Source organism: Crinia signifera, chromosome 1, assembly GCF_055691185.1.
Source record: "Crinia signifera chromosome 1, ASM5569118v1, whole genome shotgun sequence".
Lineage (NCBI taxonomy): Eukaryota > Metazoa > Chordata > Amphibia > Anura > Myobatrachidae > Crinia > Crinia signifera.
The window spans coordinates 302,430,487-302,443,708 of record NC_139217.1 but is presented as its reverse complement, the minus strand read 5'-3'; the positions used below and the strand labels follow the sequence as shown (position 1 = coordinate 302,443,708).

The 13,222-nt window shown below is 39.2% G+C and overlaps 10 non-coding genes across 10 annotated transcripts; all 10 read left to right on the top strand.

Moving 5' to 3' along the window:
- The first annotated feature begins 444 nt into the window (after nucleotides 1–444).
- Nucleotides 445–527, top strand: TRNAL-CAG (transfer RNA leucine (anticodon CAG)). Its single transcript has one exon. It is a non-coding gene; the product is annotated as a tRNA-Leu (tRNA).
- Nucleotides 528–909: 382 nt separating this feature from the next.
- TRNAL-CAG (transfer RNA leucine (anticodon CAG)) lies at nucleotides 910–992 on the top strand. The gene has a single exon. It is a non-coding gene; the product is annotated as a tRNA-Leu (tRNA).
- Nucleotides 993–1,651: 659 nt separating this feature from the next.
- TRNAL-CAG (transfer RNA leucine (anticodon CAG)) lies at nucleotides 1,652–1,734 on the top strand. The gene has a single exon. It is a non-coding gene; the product is annotated as a tRNA-Leu (tRNA).
- Nucleotides 1,735–2,114: 380 nt separating this feature from the next.
- TRNAL-CAG (transfer RNA leucine (anticodon CAG)) lies at nucleotides 2,115–2,197 on the top strand. The gene has a single exon. It is a non-coding gene; the product is annotated as a tRNA-Leu (tRNA).
- A 1,110-nt stretch (nucleotides 2,198–3,307) lies between these two features.
- On the top strand, nucleotides 3,308–3,390 carry TRNAL-CAG (transfer RNA leucine (anticodon CAG)). The gene has a single exon. It is a non-coding gene; the product is annotated as a tRNA-Leu (tRNA).
- A 380-nt stretch (nucleotides 3,391–3,770) lies between these two features.
- Nucleotides 3,771–3,853, top strand: TRNAL-CAG (transfer RNA leucine (anticodon CAG)). The gene has a single exon. It is a non-coding gene; the product is annotated as a tRNA-Leu (tRNA).
- Nucleotides 3,854–4,513: 660 nt separating this feature from the next.
- TRNAL-CAG (transfer RNA leucine (anticodon CAG)) lies at nucleotides 4,514–4,596 on the top strand. Its single transcript has one exon. It is a non-coding gene; the product is annotated as a tRNA-Leu (tRNA).
- A 1,269-nt stretch (nucleotides 4,597–5,865) lies between these two features.
- TRNAL-CAG (transfer RNA leucine (anticodon CAG)) lies at nucleotides 5,866–5,948 on the top strand. The gene has a single exon. It is a non-coding gene; the product is annotated as a tRNA-Leu (tRNA).
- Nucleotides 5,949–6,328: 380 nt separating this feature from the next.
- Nucleotides 6,329–6,411, top strand: TRNAL-CAG (transfer RNA leucine (anticodon CAG)). Its single transcript has one exon. It is a non-coding gene; the product is annotated as a tRNA-Leu (tRNA).
- A 660-nt stretch (nucleotides 6,412–7,071) lies between these two features.
- On the top strand, nucleotides 7,072–7,154 carry TRNAM-CAU (transfer RNA methionine (anticodon CAU)). Its single transcript has one exon. It is a non-coding gene; the product is annotated as a tRNA-Met (tRNA).
- Nucleotides 7,155–13,222: the final 6,068 nt, after the last annotated feature.

Sequence of the window (13,222 nt, the reverse complement as noted above, 5' to 3'; positions counted from 1 at the left end):
ATGCTTTTTGTATTATCTGCTCCATACTTCTTGATTTATATTTCGCTAAATAAAATACCTCCCAAATTAAGAATTTGGGAGGCATTTTTCTAACTTAAGAAAACTGCTCTTCTAAGCCATTGGTCATGAAAATAAACCCCACTTGGGTTCATTATAATAGAATCCAATGAATCCCACAAGCTAAAGGAAGTAGCCAGTTTGTGCAATCTTCACAAATTTTACTCAACAGTGAGAGAAAATGCATCAGCAAACAAACTCTGGGCATTTGAATTCTAATCCTCAAAAGAGAAAATAAATCCTACTTTATACATTAGAACCACTTTCAAAATGAATGGAAAAGCAATTGATACAGTCTTTAAATCAATAGTTTCTACAAAATGACCATTGTATCGTTGGAGAGGGGATTTCGTACTATATCACTTTTAAAAAATTAGTGTGATATATGTCAGGATGGCCAAGCGGTCTAAGGCGCTGCGTTCAGGTCGCAGTCTCCTCTGGAGGCGTGGGTTCAAATCCCACTTCTGACATGACTCTTTCTTTTCTTATTTGTTCTTCAATTCTTCTTCCTTGTTGCATGAAAAAAGAATGACTTAAGAATTAGATGAACACTCTCTGCAAAATTCTGTTTCCAATTCCACCATGTAAAAAATGTATCAATCAATCCACAATTTTGCTATGTATCAAGAAAAGATCACACTGTTTTCTCTGTCAAAATAGGGGCCTGAAACCTACCAAAGAGATCAATGTCATGTTCTTTGTATTGGTCATGAACATAAACCCCACTTGGGTACATTAAAATAGGATCCAATCAATCCCATAAGCTAAACAAAGTAGCCAGTTTGTGCAAGATTCACAAATTTCACTTCATAATATAATTTTTTTTTTTTTTAAATAGTGCGATAGGTATATGTCAGGATGGCCGAGTGGTCTATGGCGCTGCGTTCAGGTCGCAGTCTCCTCTGGAGGCGTGGGTTCAAATCCCACTTCTGACATAGTTCTTCCTTTCTTTATTGGTTCTACTATTTCCTTTTCCTTTTTGCATGAGAAGAGAATGACTTAAGAATCAGATTAACACCCACTGCAAAACTCTGTTTCAATTTCCACCATTCAAAAAGGCATCAATCCATTATATTTTTATATAGAAAGAAAATAGCACACTATTCTTTGTACAAATAAGGGCTTGAAACCTACCACTGACATCAATATCATGCTTTTTGTATTATCTGCTCCATACTTCTTGATTTATATTTCGCTAAATAAAATACCTCCCAAATTAAGAATTTGGGAGGCATTTTTCTAACTTAAGAAAACTGCTCTTCTAAGCCATTGGTCATGAAAATAAACCCTACTTGGGTTCATTATAATAGAATCCAATGAATCCCACAAGCTAAAGGAAGTAGCCAGTTTGTGCAATCTTCACAAATTTTACTCAACAGTGAGTGAAAATGCATCAGCAAACAAACTCTGGGCATTTGAATTCTAATCCTCAAAAGAGAAAATAAATCCTACTTTATACATTAGAACCACTTTCAAAATGAATGGAAAAGCAATTGATACAGTCTTTAAATCAATAGTTTCTACAATATGACCATTGTATCGTTAGAGAGGTAATTTCGTACTAAATCACTTTTAAAAACTTAGTGTGATATATGTCAGGATGGCCGAGCGGTCTAAGGCGCTGCGTTCAGATCGCAGCCTCCTCTGGAGGCGTGGGTTCAAATCCCACTTCTGACATGACTCTTTCTTTTCTTATTTGTTCTTCAATTCCTCTTCCTTGTTGCATGAAAAAAGAATGACTTAAGAATTAGATGAACACTCTCTGAAAAATTCTGTTTCCAATTCCACCATGTAAAAAATGTATCAATCAATCCACAATTTTGCTATGTATCAAGAAAAGATCACACTGTTTTCTCTGTCAAAATAGGGGCCTGAAACCTACCAAAGAGATCAATGTCATGTTCTTTGTATTGGTCATGAACATAAACCCGACTTGGGTACATTAAAATAGGATCCAATCAATCCCATAAGCTAAACAAAGTAGCCAGTTTGTGCAAGATTCACAAATTTCACTTCATAATATAAAATTTTTCTTAAAAATAGTGCGATATGTATATGTCAGGATGGCCGAGTGGTCTATGGCGCTGCGTTCAGGTCGCAGTCTCCTCTGGAGGCGTGGGTTCAAATCCCACTTCTGACATGACTCTTTCTTTTCTTATTTGTTCTTCAATTCTTCTTCCTTGTTGCATGAAAAAAGAATGACTTAAGAATTAGATGAACACTCTCTGCAAAATTCTGTTTCCAATTCCACCATGTAAAAAATGTTTCAATCAATCCACAATTTTGCTATATATCAAGAAAAGATCACACTGTTTTCTCTTTAAAAATAGGGGCCTGAAACCTACCAAAGAGATCAATGTCATGTTCTTTGTATTGGTCATGAACATAAACCCCACTTGGGTACATTAAAATAGGATCCAATCAATCCCATAAGCTAAACAAAGTAGCCAGTTTGTGCAAGATTCACAAATTTCACTTCATAATATTAAATTTTTCTTAAAAATAGTGCGATAGCTATATGTCAGGATGGCCGAGTGGTCTTTGGTCGCAGTCTCCTCTGGAGGCGTGGGTTCAAATCCCACTTCTGACATACTTCTTCCTTTCTTTATTGGTTCTACTATTTCCTTTTCCTTTTTGCATGAGAAGAGAATGACTTAAGAATCAGATTAACACCCACTGCAAAACTCTGTTCCAATTTCCACCATTTAAAAAGGCATCAATCCATTATATTTTTTATATAGCAAGAAAATAGCACACTATTCTTTGTACAAATAAGGGCTTGAAACCTACCACTGACATCAATATCATGCTTTTTGTATTATCTGCTCCATACTTCTTGATTTATATTTCGCTAAATAAAATACCTCCCAAATTAAGAATTTGGGAGGCATTTTTCTCACTTAAGAAAACTGCTCTTCTAAGCCATTGGTCATGAAAATAAACCCCACTTGGGTTCATTATAATAGAATCCAATGAATCCCACAAGCTAAAGGAAGTAGCCAGTTTGTGCAATCTTCACAAATTTTACTCAACAGTGAGTGAAAATGCATCAGCAAACAAACTCTGGGCATTTGAATTCTAATCCTCAAAAGAGAAAATAAATCCTACTTTATACATTAGAACCACTTTCAAAATGAATGGAAAAGCAATTGATACAGTCTTTAAATCAATAGTTTCTACAATATGACCATTGTATCGTTGGAGAGGTAATTTCGTACTAAATCACTTTTAAAAACTTAGTGTGATATATGTCAGGATGGCCGAGCGGTCTAAGGCGCTGCGTTCAGATCGCAGCCTCCTCTGGAGGCGTGGGTTCAAATCCCACTTCTGACATGACTCTTTCTTTTCTTATTTGTTCTTCAATTCCTCTTCCTTGTTGCATGAAAAAAGAATGACTTAAGAATTAGATGAACACTCTCTGAAAAATTCTGTTTCCAATTCCACCATGTAAAAAATGTATCAATCAATCCACAATTTTGCTATGTATCAAGAAAAGATCACACTGTTTTCTCTGTCAAAATAGGGGCCTGAAACCTACCAAAGAGATCAATGTCATGTTCTTTGTATTGGTCATGAACATAAACCCGACTTGGGTACATTAAAATAGGATCCAATCAATCCCATAAGCTAAACAAAGTAGCCAGTTTGTGCAAGATTCACAAATTTCACTTCATAATATAAAATTTTTCTTAAAAATAGTGCGATAGGTATATGTCAGGATGGCCGAGTGGTCTATGGCGCTGCGTTCAGGTCGCAGTCTCCTCTGGAGGCGTGGGTTCAAATCCCACTTCTGACATAGTTCTTCCTTTCTTTATTGGTTCTGCTATTTCCTCTTCCTTGTTGCATGAGAAGAGAATGACTTAAGAATCAGATTAACACCCACTGCAAAACTCTGTTTCAATTTCCACCATTCAAAAATGCATCAATCCATTATGTTTTTATATAGAAAGAAAATAGCACACTATTCTTTGTACAAAAAAGGGCTTGAAAGCTACCACTGACATCAATATCATGCTTTTTGTATTGTCTGCTCCATACTTCTTGATTTATATTTTGCTAAATAAAATACCTCCCAAATTAAGAATTTGGGAGGCCTTTTTCTAACTTAAGAAAACTGCTCTTCTAAGCCATTGGTCATGAAAATAAACCCCACTTGGGTTCATTTTAATAGAATCCAATGAATCCCACAAGCTAAAGGAAGTAGCCAGTTTGTGCAATCTTCACAAATTTTACTCAACAGTGAGTGAAAATGCATCAGCAAACAAACTCTGGGCATTTGAATTCTAATCCTCAAAAGAGAAAATAAATCCTACTTTATACATTAGAACCACTTTCAAAATGAATGGAAAAGCAATTGATACAGTCTTTAAATCAATAGTTTCTACAATATGACCATTGTATCGTTGGAGAGGGGATTTCGTACTATATCACTTTTTAAAAAGTTAGTTTGATGTATGTCAGGATGGCCGAGCGGTCTAAGGCGCTGCGTTCAGGTCGCAGTCTCCTCTGGAGGCGTGGGTTCAAATCCCACTTCTGACATGACTCTTTCTATTCTTATTTGCTCTTCAATTCTTCTTCCTTGTTGCATGAAAAAAGAATGACTTAAGAATTAGATGAACACTCTCTGCAAAATTCTGTTTCCAATTCCACCATGGAAAAAAATGTATCAATCAATCCACAATTTTGCTATGTATCAAGAAAAGATCACACTGTTTTCTCTTTAAAAATAGGGGCCTGAAACCTACCAAAGAGATCAATGTTCTTTGTATTGGTCATGAACATAAACCCCACTTGGGTACATTAAAATAGGATCCAATCAATCCCATAAGCTAAACAAAGTAGCCAGTTTGTGCAAGATTCACAAATTTCACTTCATAATATTAAATTTTTCTTAAAAATATTGCGATAGCTATATGTCAGGATGGCCGAGTGGTCTTTGGTCGCAGTCTCCTCTGGAGGCGTGGGTTCAAATCCCACTTCTGACATAGTTCTTCCTTTCTTTATTGGCTCTACTATTTCCTTTTCCTTTTTGCATGAGAAAAGAATTATTAAGTTTCTTATATAGCGCACACATATTACTCAGCGCTTTACAGAGTATAGTTGAACATTGACATCTGTATCTGCCCCAGTGGAGCTTACAATCTATATTCTCTACCACATGTACACACGCACACAGACATTCTAGGGTTCATTCTAGTCATTCAAGAATGACTTAAGAATCAGATTAACACCCACTGCAAAACTCTGTTTCAATTTCCACCATTCAAAAAGGCATCAATCCATTATATTTTTATATAGCAAGAAAATAGCACACTATTCTTTGTACAAATAAGGGCTTGAAACCTACCACTGACATCAATATCATGCTTTTTGTATTATCTGCTCCATACTTCTTGATTTATATTTCGCTAAATAAAATACCTCCCAAATTAAGAATTTGGGAGGCATTTTTCTAACTTAAGAAAACTGCTCTTCTAAGCCATTGGTCATGAAAATAAACCCCACTTGGGTTCATTATAATAGAATCCAATGAATCCCACAAGCTAAATGAAGTAGCCAGTTTGTGCAATCTTCACAAATTTTACTCAACAGTGAGTGAAAATGCATCAGCAAACAAACTCTGGGCATTTGAATTCTAATCCTCAAAAGAGAAAAGAAATCCTACTTTATACATTAGAACCACTTTCAAAATGAATGGAAAAGCAGTTGAAACAGTCTTTCAATCAATAGTTTCTACAATATGACCATTGTATCGTTAGAGAGGGGATTTCGTACTATATTACTTTTTAAAAAATTAATGTGATATATGTCAGGATGGCCGAGCTGTCTAAGGCGCTGCGTTCAGGTTGCAGTCTCCTCTGGAGGCGTGGGTTCAAATCCCACTTCTGACATGACTCTTTCTTTTCTTATTTGTTCTTCAATTCTTCTTCCTTGTTGCATGAAAAAAGAATGACTTAAGAATTAGATGAAGACTCTCTGCAAAATTCTGTTTACAATTCCACCATGGAAAAAATGTATCAATCAATCCACAATTTTGCTATGTATCAAGAAAAGATCACACTGTTTTCTCTGTCAAAATAGGGGCCTGAAACCTACCAAAGAGATCAATGTCATGTTCTTTGTATTGGTCATGAACATAAACCCCACTTGGGTACATTAAAATAGGATCCAATCAATACCATAAGCTAAACAAAGTAGCCAGTTTGTGCAAGATTCACAAATTTCACTTCATAAAATTAAATTTTTCTTAAAAATAGTGCGATAGATATATGTCAGGATGGCCGAGTGGTCTATGGTGCTGCGTTCAGGTCGCAGTCTCCTCTGGAGGCGTGGGTTCAAATCCCACTTCTGACATAGTTCTTCCTTTCTTTATTGGTTCTACTATTTCCTCTTCCTTGTTGCATGAGAAGAGAATGACTTAAGAATCAGATTAACACCCACTGCAAAACTCTGTTTCAATTTCCACCATTCAAAAATGCATCAATCCATTATGTTTTTATATAGAAAGAAAATAGCACACTATTCTTTGTACAAAAAAGGGCTTGAAAGCTACCACTGACATCAATATCATGCTTTTTGTATTGTCTGCTCCATACTTCTTGATTTATATTTTGCTAAATAAAATACCTCCCAAATTAAGAATTTGGGAGGCCTTTTTCTAACTTAAGAAAACTGCTCTTCTAAGCCATTGGTCATGAAAATAAACCCCACTTGGGTTCATTATAATAGAATCCAATGAATCCCACAAGCTAAAGGAAGTAGCCAGTTTGTGCAATCTTCACAAATTTTACTCAACAGTGAGTGAAAATGCATCAGCAAACAAACTCTGGGCATTTGAATTATAATCCTCAAAAGAGAAAATAAATCCTACTTTATACATTAGAACCACTTTCAAAATGAATGGAAAAGCAATTGATACAGTCTTTAAATCAATAGTTTCTACAATATGACCATTGTATCGTTAGAGAGGGGATTTCGTACTATATCACTTTTTAAAAAGTTATAGTGATATATGTCAGGATGGCCGAGCTGTCTAAGGCGCTGCGTTCATGTCGCAGTCTCCTCTGGAGGCGTGGGTTCAAATCCCACTTCTGACAGGACTCTTTCTTTTCTTATTTGTTCTTCAATTCTTCTTCCTTGTTGCATGAAAAAAGAATGACTTAAGAATTAGATGAACACTCTCTGTAAAATTCTGTTTCCAATTCCACCATGGAAAAAAAATGTATCAATCAATCCACAATTTTGCTATGTATCAAGAAAAGATCACACTGTTTTCTCTTTAAAAATAGGGGCCTGAAACCTACCAAAGAGATCAATGTCATGTTCTTTGTATTGGTCATGAACATAAACACCACTTGGGTACATTAAAATAGGATCCAATCAATCCCATAAGCTAAACAAAGTAGCCAGTTTGTGCAAGATTCACAAATTTCACTTCATAATATTACATTTTTCTTAAAAATAGTGCGATAGCTATATGTCAGGATGGCCGAGTGGTCTATGGTCGCAGTCTCCTCTGGAGGCATGGGTTCAAATCCCACTTCTGACATAGTTCTTCCTTTCTTTATTGGTTCTACTATTTCCTTTTCCTTTTTGCATGAGAAGAGAATGACTTAAGAATCAGATTAACACCCACTGCAAAACTCTGTTTCAATTTCCACCATTCAAAAAGGCATCAATCCATTATATTTTTATATAGCAAGAAAATAGCACACTATTCTTTGTACAAATAAGGGCTTGAAAAATACCACTGACATCAATATCATGCTTTTTGTATTATCTGCTCCAAACTTCTTGATTTATATTTCGCTAAATAAAATACCTCCCAAATTAAGAATTTGGGAGGCATTTTTCTAACTTAAGAAAACTGCTCTTCTAAGCCATTGGTCATGAAAATAAACCCCACTTGGGTTCATTATAATAGAATCCAATGAATCCCACAAGCTAAATGAAGTAGCCAGTTTGTGCAATCTTCACAAATTTTACTCAACAGTGAGTGAAAATGCATCAGCAAACAAACTCTGGGCATTTGAATTCTAATCCTCAAAAGAGAAAATAAATCCTACTTTATACATTAGAACCACTTTCAAAATTAATGGAAAAGCAGTTGATACAGTCTTTAAATCAATAGTTTCTACAATATGACCATTGTATCGTTAGAGAGGGGATTTCGTACTATATCACTTTTTAAAAAGCTAGTGTGATATATGTCAGGATGGCCGAGCGGTCTAAGGCGCTGCGTTCAGGTCGCATTCTCCTCTGGAGGCATGGGTTCAAATCCCACTTCTGACCTGACTCTTTCTTTTCTTATTTGTTCTTCAATTCTTCTTCCTTGTTGCATGAAAAAAGAATGACTTAAGAATTAGATGAACGGGGGGCGTGGCCATGGCAGGGCGGGAGTGAGGAGACGTGGGAAGGAGAGCTCCCTGGATGTAATCCTGTAAAAATATATATAGCCGCCTGGAAAAGAAAAACTAACCGGGTGTCATTGCCTGCATGCGCTGAACTTTCGTGTGCGGTGGGCTGCGAGTGTACCTTCGTTCCCTTGCTGCCGTTTCGCTGCCGGCTGGAGATCGTGGAGAGCGCTGGTGTCTGACGTGAGCCTCTCTGACGGGTTGTGGAAGCGCCGTAAGAGTCGGCGGCGCACAGGGGTGACGTCAGCGGCCGGGACAAGGCCGCGACGCGGCGGCTAGCTGGAGAGCGCGCCGCTGAAAGATACAGGGGCAATACAAAACCCTGACACGCGGCAGAAGCGCCGTAGGAGTCCGTGGCACACAGAGGCGATGGGAGTGGTGCGGACGGGTGGCTGGCCGTAAGCACGTGCAGCTTTGGAGCACAGGGGGAGAGGAGGACTGGCGCTCGTGCCGAGAGGAGGACTGGTGAAGGGAGCCCGACTGTCGGTGCGCTTAGCTGGGCCCAAGTGGTCCATTCAGCTGGAGGAAAACATCCCCTGGGACATATCTTGTGTGCTCTGGAGCTGGAGGGAGAGACCCCTAAAATAAAGAGATCCCACAGAGACGATTGCAGTGCATCATACCATCAGGTAATATCACTCTAAATTACCTGCTTTTGACTTTTGTGGGAACTATGTCACTCGGCATCTGAGTTAACGTGCTAGCCAGAGTAAAAGTTACAAGGGGATAAAGTCAGCATAAACCGCCGTCAGACCAAGGAAAAAGACATATTAAAGGACCCTCCCTCGGCGTGCCCCCACTCCTGTATATCATTGAAAAGGCTCCCGCACTAAAAATAGGCATTGTATAAACTGTCCAAACATTACTATCTGAAATGGGCAAAACTGGGAACGCAAGTGCGGCAGCCAGATTAGAAAGATATGCCCGCTCTCAACCCACCACAAAAACCCCCACAACCACCCCAATGTCAACACCAGTTAAAGGTAGTGGCTCACAGGAGGAGCATGAGATTACACTACAACAATTAATGGAGGCCATAAAAGGCTCTGAGCAGAGAATCATGGAGAAGGTCTCAGATATACAAACAGATGTGGCCAATATGAGGCTGGATATGAAAGCTGTAAAAGATCAGATAGAAGAGGCAGAAGCCCGGGTATCAAAGCTGGAAGACAGTAGCAACAAAATGGAGGTGAAAGTCGATTTGTTGTCCAATCAAATGAGAGATATGAAAAATAAAATCTCCGACTTGGAAGGGAGGAGTCGCAGGAATAACGTCAGGATTGTTGGACTGCCCGAAAGGGAGGAGGGCATTGAGCCCATAAAATATATGGAACAATGGTTAAGAGAGAAGTTTGGAGGGGAATCGTTCTCTAAATTCTTCTCGATAGAAAGAGCTCATAGGGTGCCCCTTAGGCCCTTACCTCCAGGAGCCCCACCGAGAACGATGATCATTAAAATGTTGCACTTCCAAGATCGCGACACAGTAATCCGGCTTGCCAGAGTAAAGAGCCTGCTTGAACACAATGGGGCTAAAATATCAATCTTCCCTGATTATGCAGTTGAGATACAGAAGGAAAGAGCGAAATTTATTGAGATAAAATGCAGATTACGTGAAAAAGGTCTCAAGTACTCTATGATATACCCCGCCAAACTGAGGGTGGTGGCGGGTGCAGAAACTGTATTTTTTGCGAATCCAAAAGAAGCAGCTTGCTGGATTGACAAATGGGCACCGGGAAGACACCAATTGGCTGACAGCGAGACTTTAAATTAATTTAAACATATTCCAGGGGGCTCCCCGCGCGTTGGTGGCCAAGTGAAGTTAAGCCCCAAGGGAAAATAGTAAAGGGAGGGGAATACAAGTATACCCTGGGGGGGGGGTTGGTATACAGGGAGGGGGAGGGAGCGGGGAAGGGATGGGGATTCTTGTGTATGTAAGTGTTAAGTGTTTTGTAAATGTATTTTGTGTTATGTGTAGGCGCTCAACTTGTATACAGCTGGCTCACTACGGGGGTAAACATAAATTTGGTATATCGGAAGTAGACTGGATGGGCCTTGAGGGGATAAGAATAGGCTTGTTTGATGAGGACAGTTATATGAAAATACAGCTATTATGCCCTCAGGCCTGATTAAAGCACTTGCGTGGAATATCCGCGGGATAAATGATAGGATAAAACGTTCTCTTGTATTGAACCAGCTTAAACATTATGGTGCAGATATCATTTGCCTGTCCGAAACTCACCTAGAGGGGAAGAAACTTTTGGCACTTAAAAAATCGTGGATTGGCCACGCATATCATGCCCCTTTTACATCGACCTCTAGGGGAGTTTCGGTCTTAATTCGCAAATCAATATATTTTTCTTGCAACAGGATCTTGATTGACCCAAACGGTTGTTATGTCTTTTTGGATTGTACGGTGAATTCAATGCAACTCTTGGTGTTAGCAATTTATATCCCCCCACCATTTACATACAAAATCCTCAACAAGGCTACAGAATTTATCGCCCTGACCCCAAATATTCCTCTGCTGTGTATGGGGGACTTCAATAATATATTGAATCCCCAGCTTGATAGATGGAGTAGTGTGGGGGCAGGAGGAGGTAGGGGGAATCAGGGATTTGCTAGTTATATAGACAATATTGGATGGATAGACCCCTGGCGCCTCCGAAATCCCAATACTGCGCAGTTTTCTTGCTTCTCCACATCATATATTGCTTTCTCCAGGATCGACCTGATGTTGGTATCCAGAGAGTTTGTGCCAAAGGTCCGTAAGATCGAGTATAAAGCGCGGGGCATATCGGACCACTCCCCGATATATATGGAATTTGAGGCGACTAATGAAAAGGGTAGTAACTTTTGGAGATTTAACCCCATGTGGCTGTGCAGTATTGACCAAAACAACGATCTTGCGGACCAGTGGCAGAAATTCTGGGAGAGTAATGAGGGCTCAGCGAGCACTTCCATAGTCTGGGATGCCTTTAAGGCGTTTATTAGAGGAACCCTCAGAAAATGCATCGCTGAAGCAAAAAAAAAAGTAGAGAGGATATTTCAACCTTGGAGAGGGAGTGCATAGAAAAGAAAAAAGAATACTGTATAAATAAAACAGATGTCGCATATAGGAGTTGGCAGGAGGCTAAAGGGAAATGGTTAGATGCGATTAAAAAGGTAAATCAAACCATTATGATGCACAGAGCAAATTTGAGATACCAAAACGAAGACCGCGCAGGGAAATATCTCGCCTTTATAGCGAAATGCGAGGAAACATCCAATACTATATTGGCGGTCAAAAATCAAGCAGACAAAATAGTAAACACTGCCTCCCAGATCGGGGAAGCATTTGTAATTTACTTTAGACAATTATACGCTAGTAAGCTTCAATTCAGTGAAGAAAAAATAAAACAATATTTGGATAATATCAGGCTCCCCAAATTGGATGATGCAGGTATATGGGAATTGGAGGCCCCTTTGAAGATTGAAGAAGTCACTGAGGCTATAAAGTCATTACCCTCAGGAAAAGCCCCTGGCCTGGACGGCATACCTGCCGAGGTCTATAAACAATATATCGATACATTGGCACCTCTTCTCTATAATACCCTTGGGGAAGGATTCGCCACGGGGACTATTCCAAAATCAATGACCGAAGCCAAAATCATATTGATCTTAAAACCCGATAAAAATCCATTAGATTTGGACTCATATAGGCCAATCTCACTTATTTCTTTTGAGGCTAAAGTGATCGCTAAAATATTTGCCAAAAGATTAAACAAACATATCTTAAAATTAATACATTCTGACCAGACAGGTTTTATCCCTGGAAAGGAGACCAGTATAAATATACGAAGGCTATATTCACACTTGCAGTTGATGGGCGCCGGGGAGAGCCATGGAGCAGTGGTCTCATTAGACGCCATAAAAGCCTTTGATGCAGTGGAGTGGGCATATTTATGGCAGGTCCTCCGGGCGTATGGGCTCGGACCAAACTTTTTGAGGTGGCTTCAGCTGCTATATTCTGAACCATCTGCCCGGGTATCCGTTAACGGATGGACATCATTGCCCTTTGGTCTCGCTAGGGGAACACGGCAGGGATGTCCGTTATCCCCGGCCCTGTTCGCCCTGGCGATAGAGCCTTTGGCTTGCTTGATTAGGCAACATCCGGAGGACATAGGTTTTAGGGTAAAAGGCCAAGAAGAAAGGATCACGTTATATGCAGACGATTTATTAATATTTTTAAAGGAATATAAAAAGTCCCTTCCGCTGATTTTGAAGCTGATAGAGGAATATGGAGACTATACGGGCTTCAGGATAAATTGGGCAAAGTCCAGTGTCTTTCCAGTGGGTAACCCGGGCAACTACACGCAAGTATCATCATTCCAATTAAAATGGGTACCCGTTTTTAAATACTTAGGAGTTTATATCTCCCGGGACTCAAAGGAGTACATAGATCTAAATATACGTCCTTTAATGGAATGGTTAAAAAAGAAAATAAAAATATGGAGTAGGCTGCCCCTGATAGCCACTGGAAGGATAAATCTGGTAAAAATGACTATTCTTCCCAAGTTCCTGTATATACTGCATCATTCACCGGTGTATCTTCCCAAATCCCTATTCAGGAAATTAAATAGCATAATAAGTTCGTTTATTTGGAACGGCTCCCGACCAAAGATCAAATTGGATAAATTAATGAGCCCAAGACTAAAGGGTGGGTTAGGATTGCCGGATTTTAGGCTATATTATATAGCCTCGCAAATGGCACA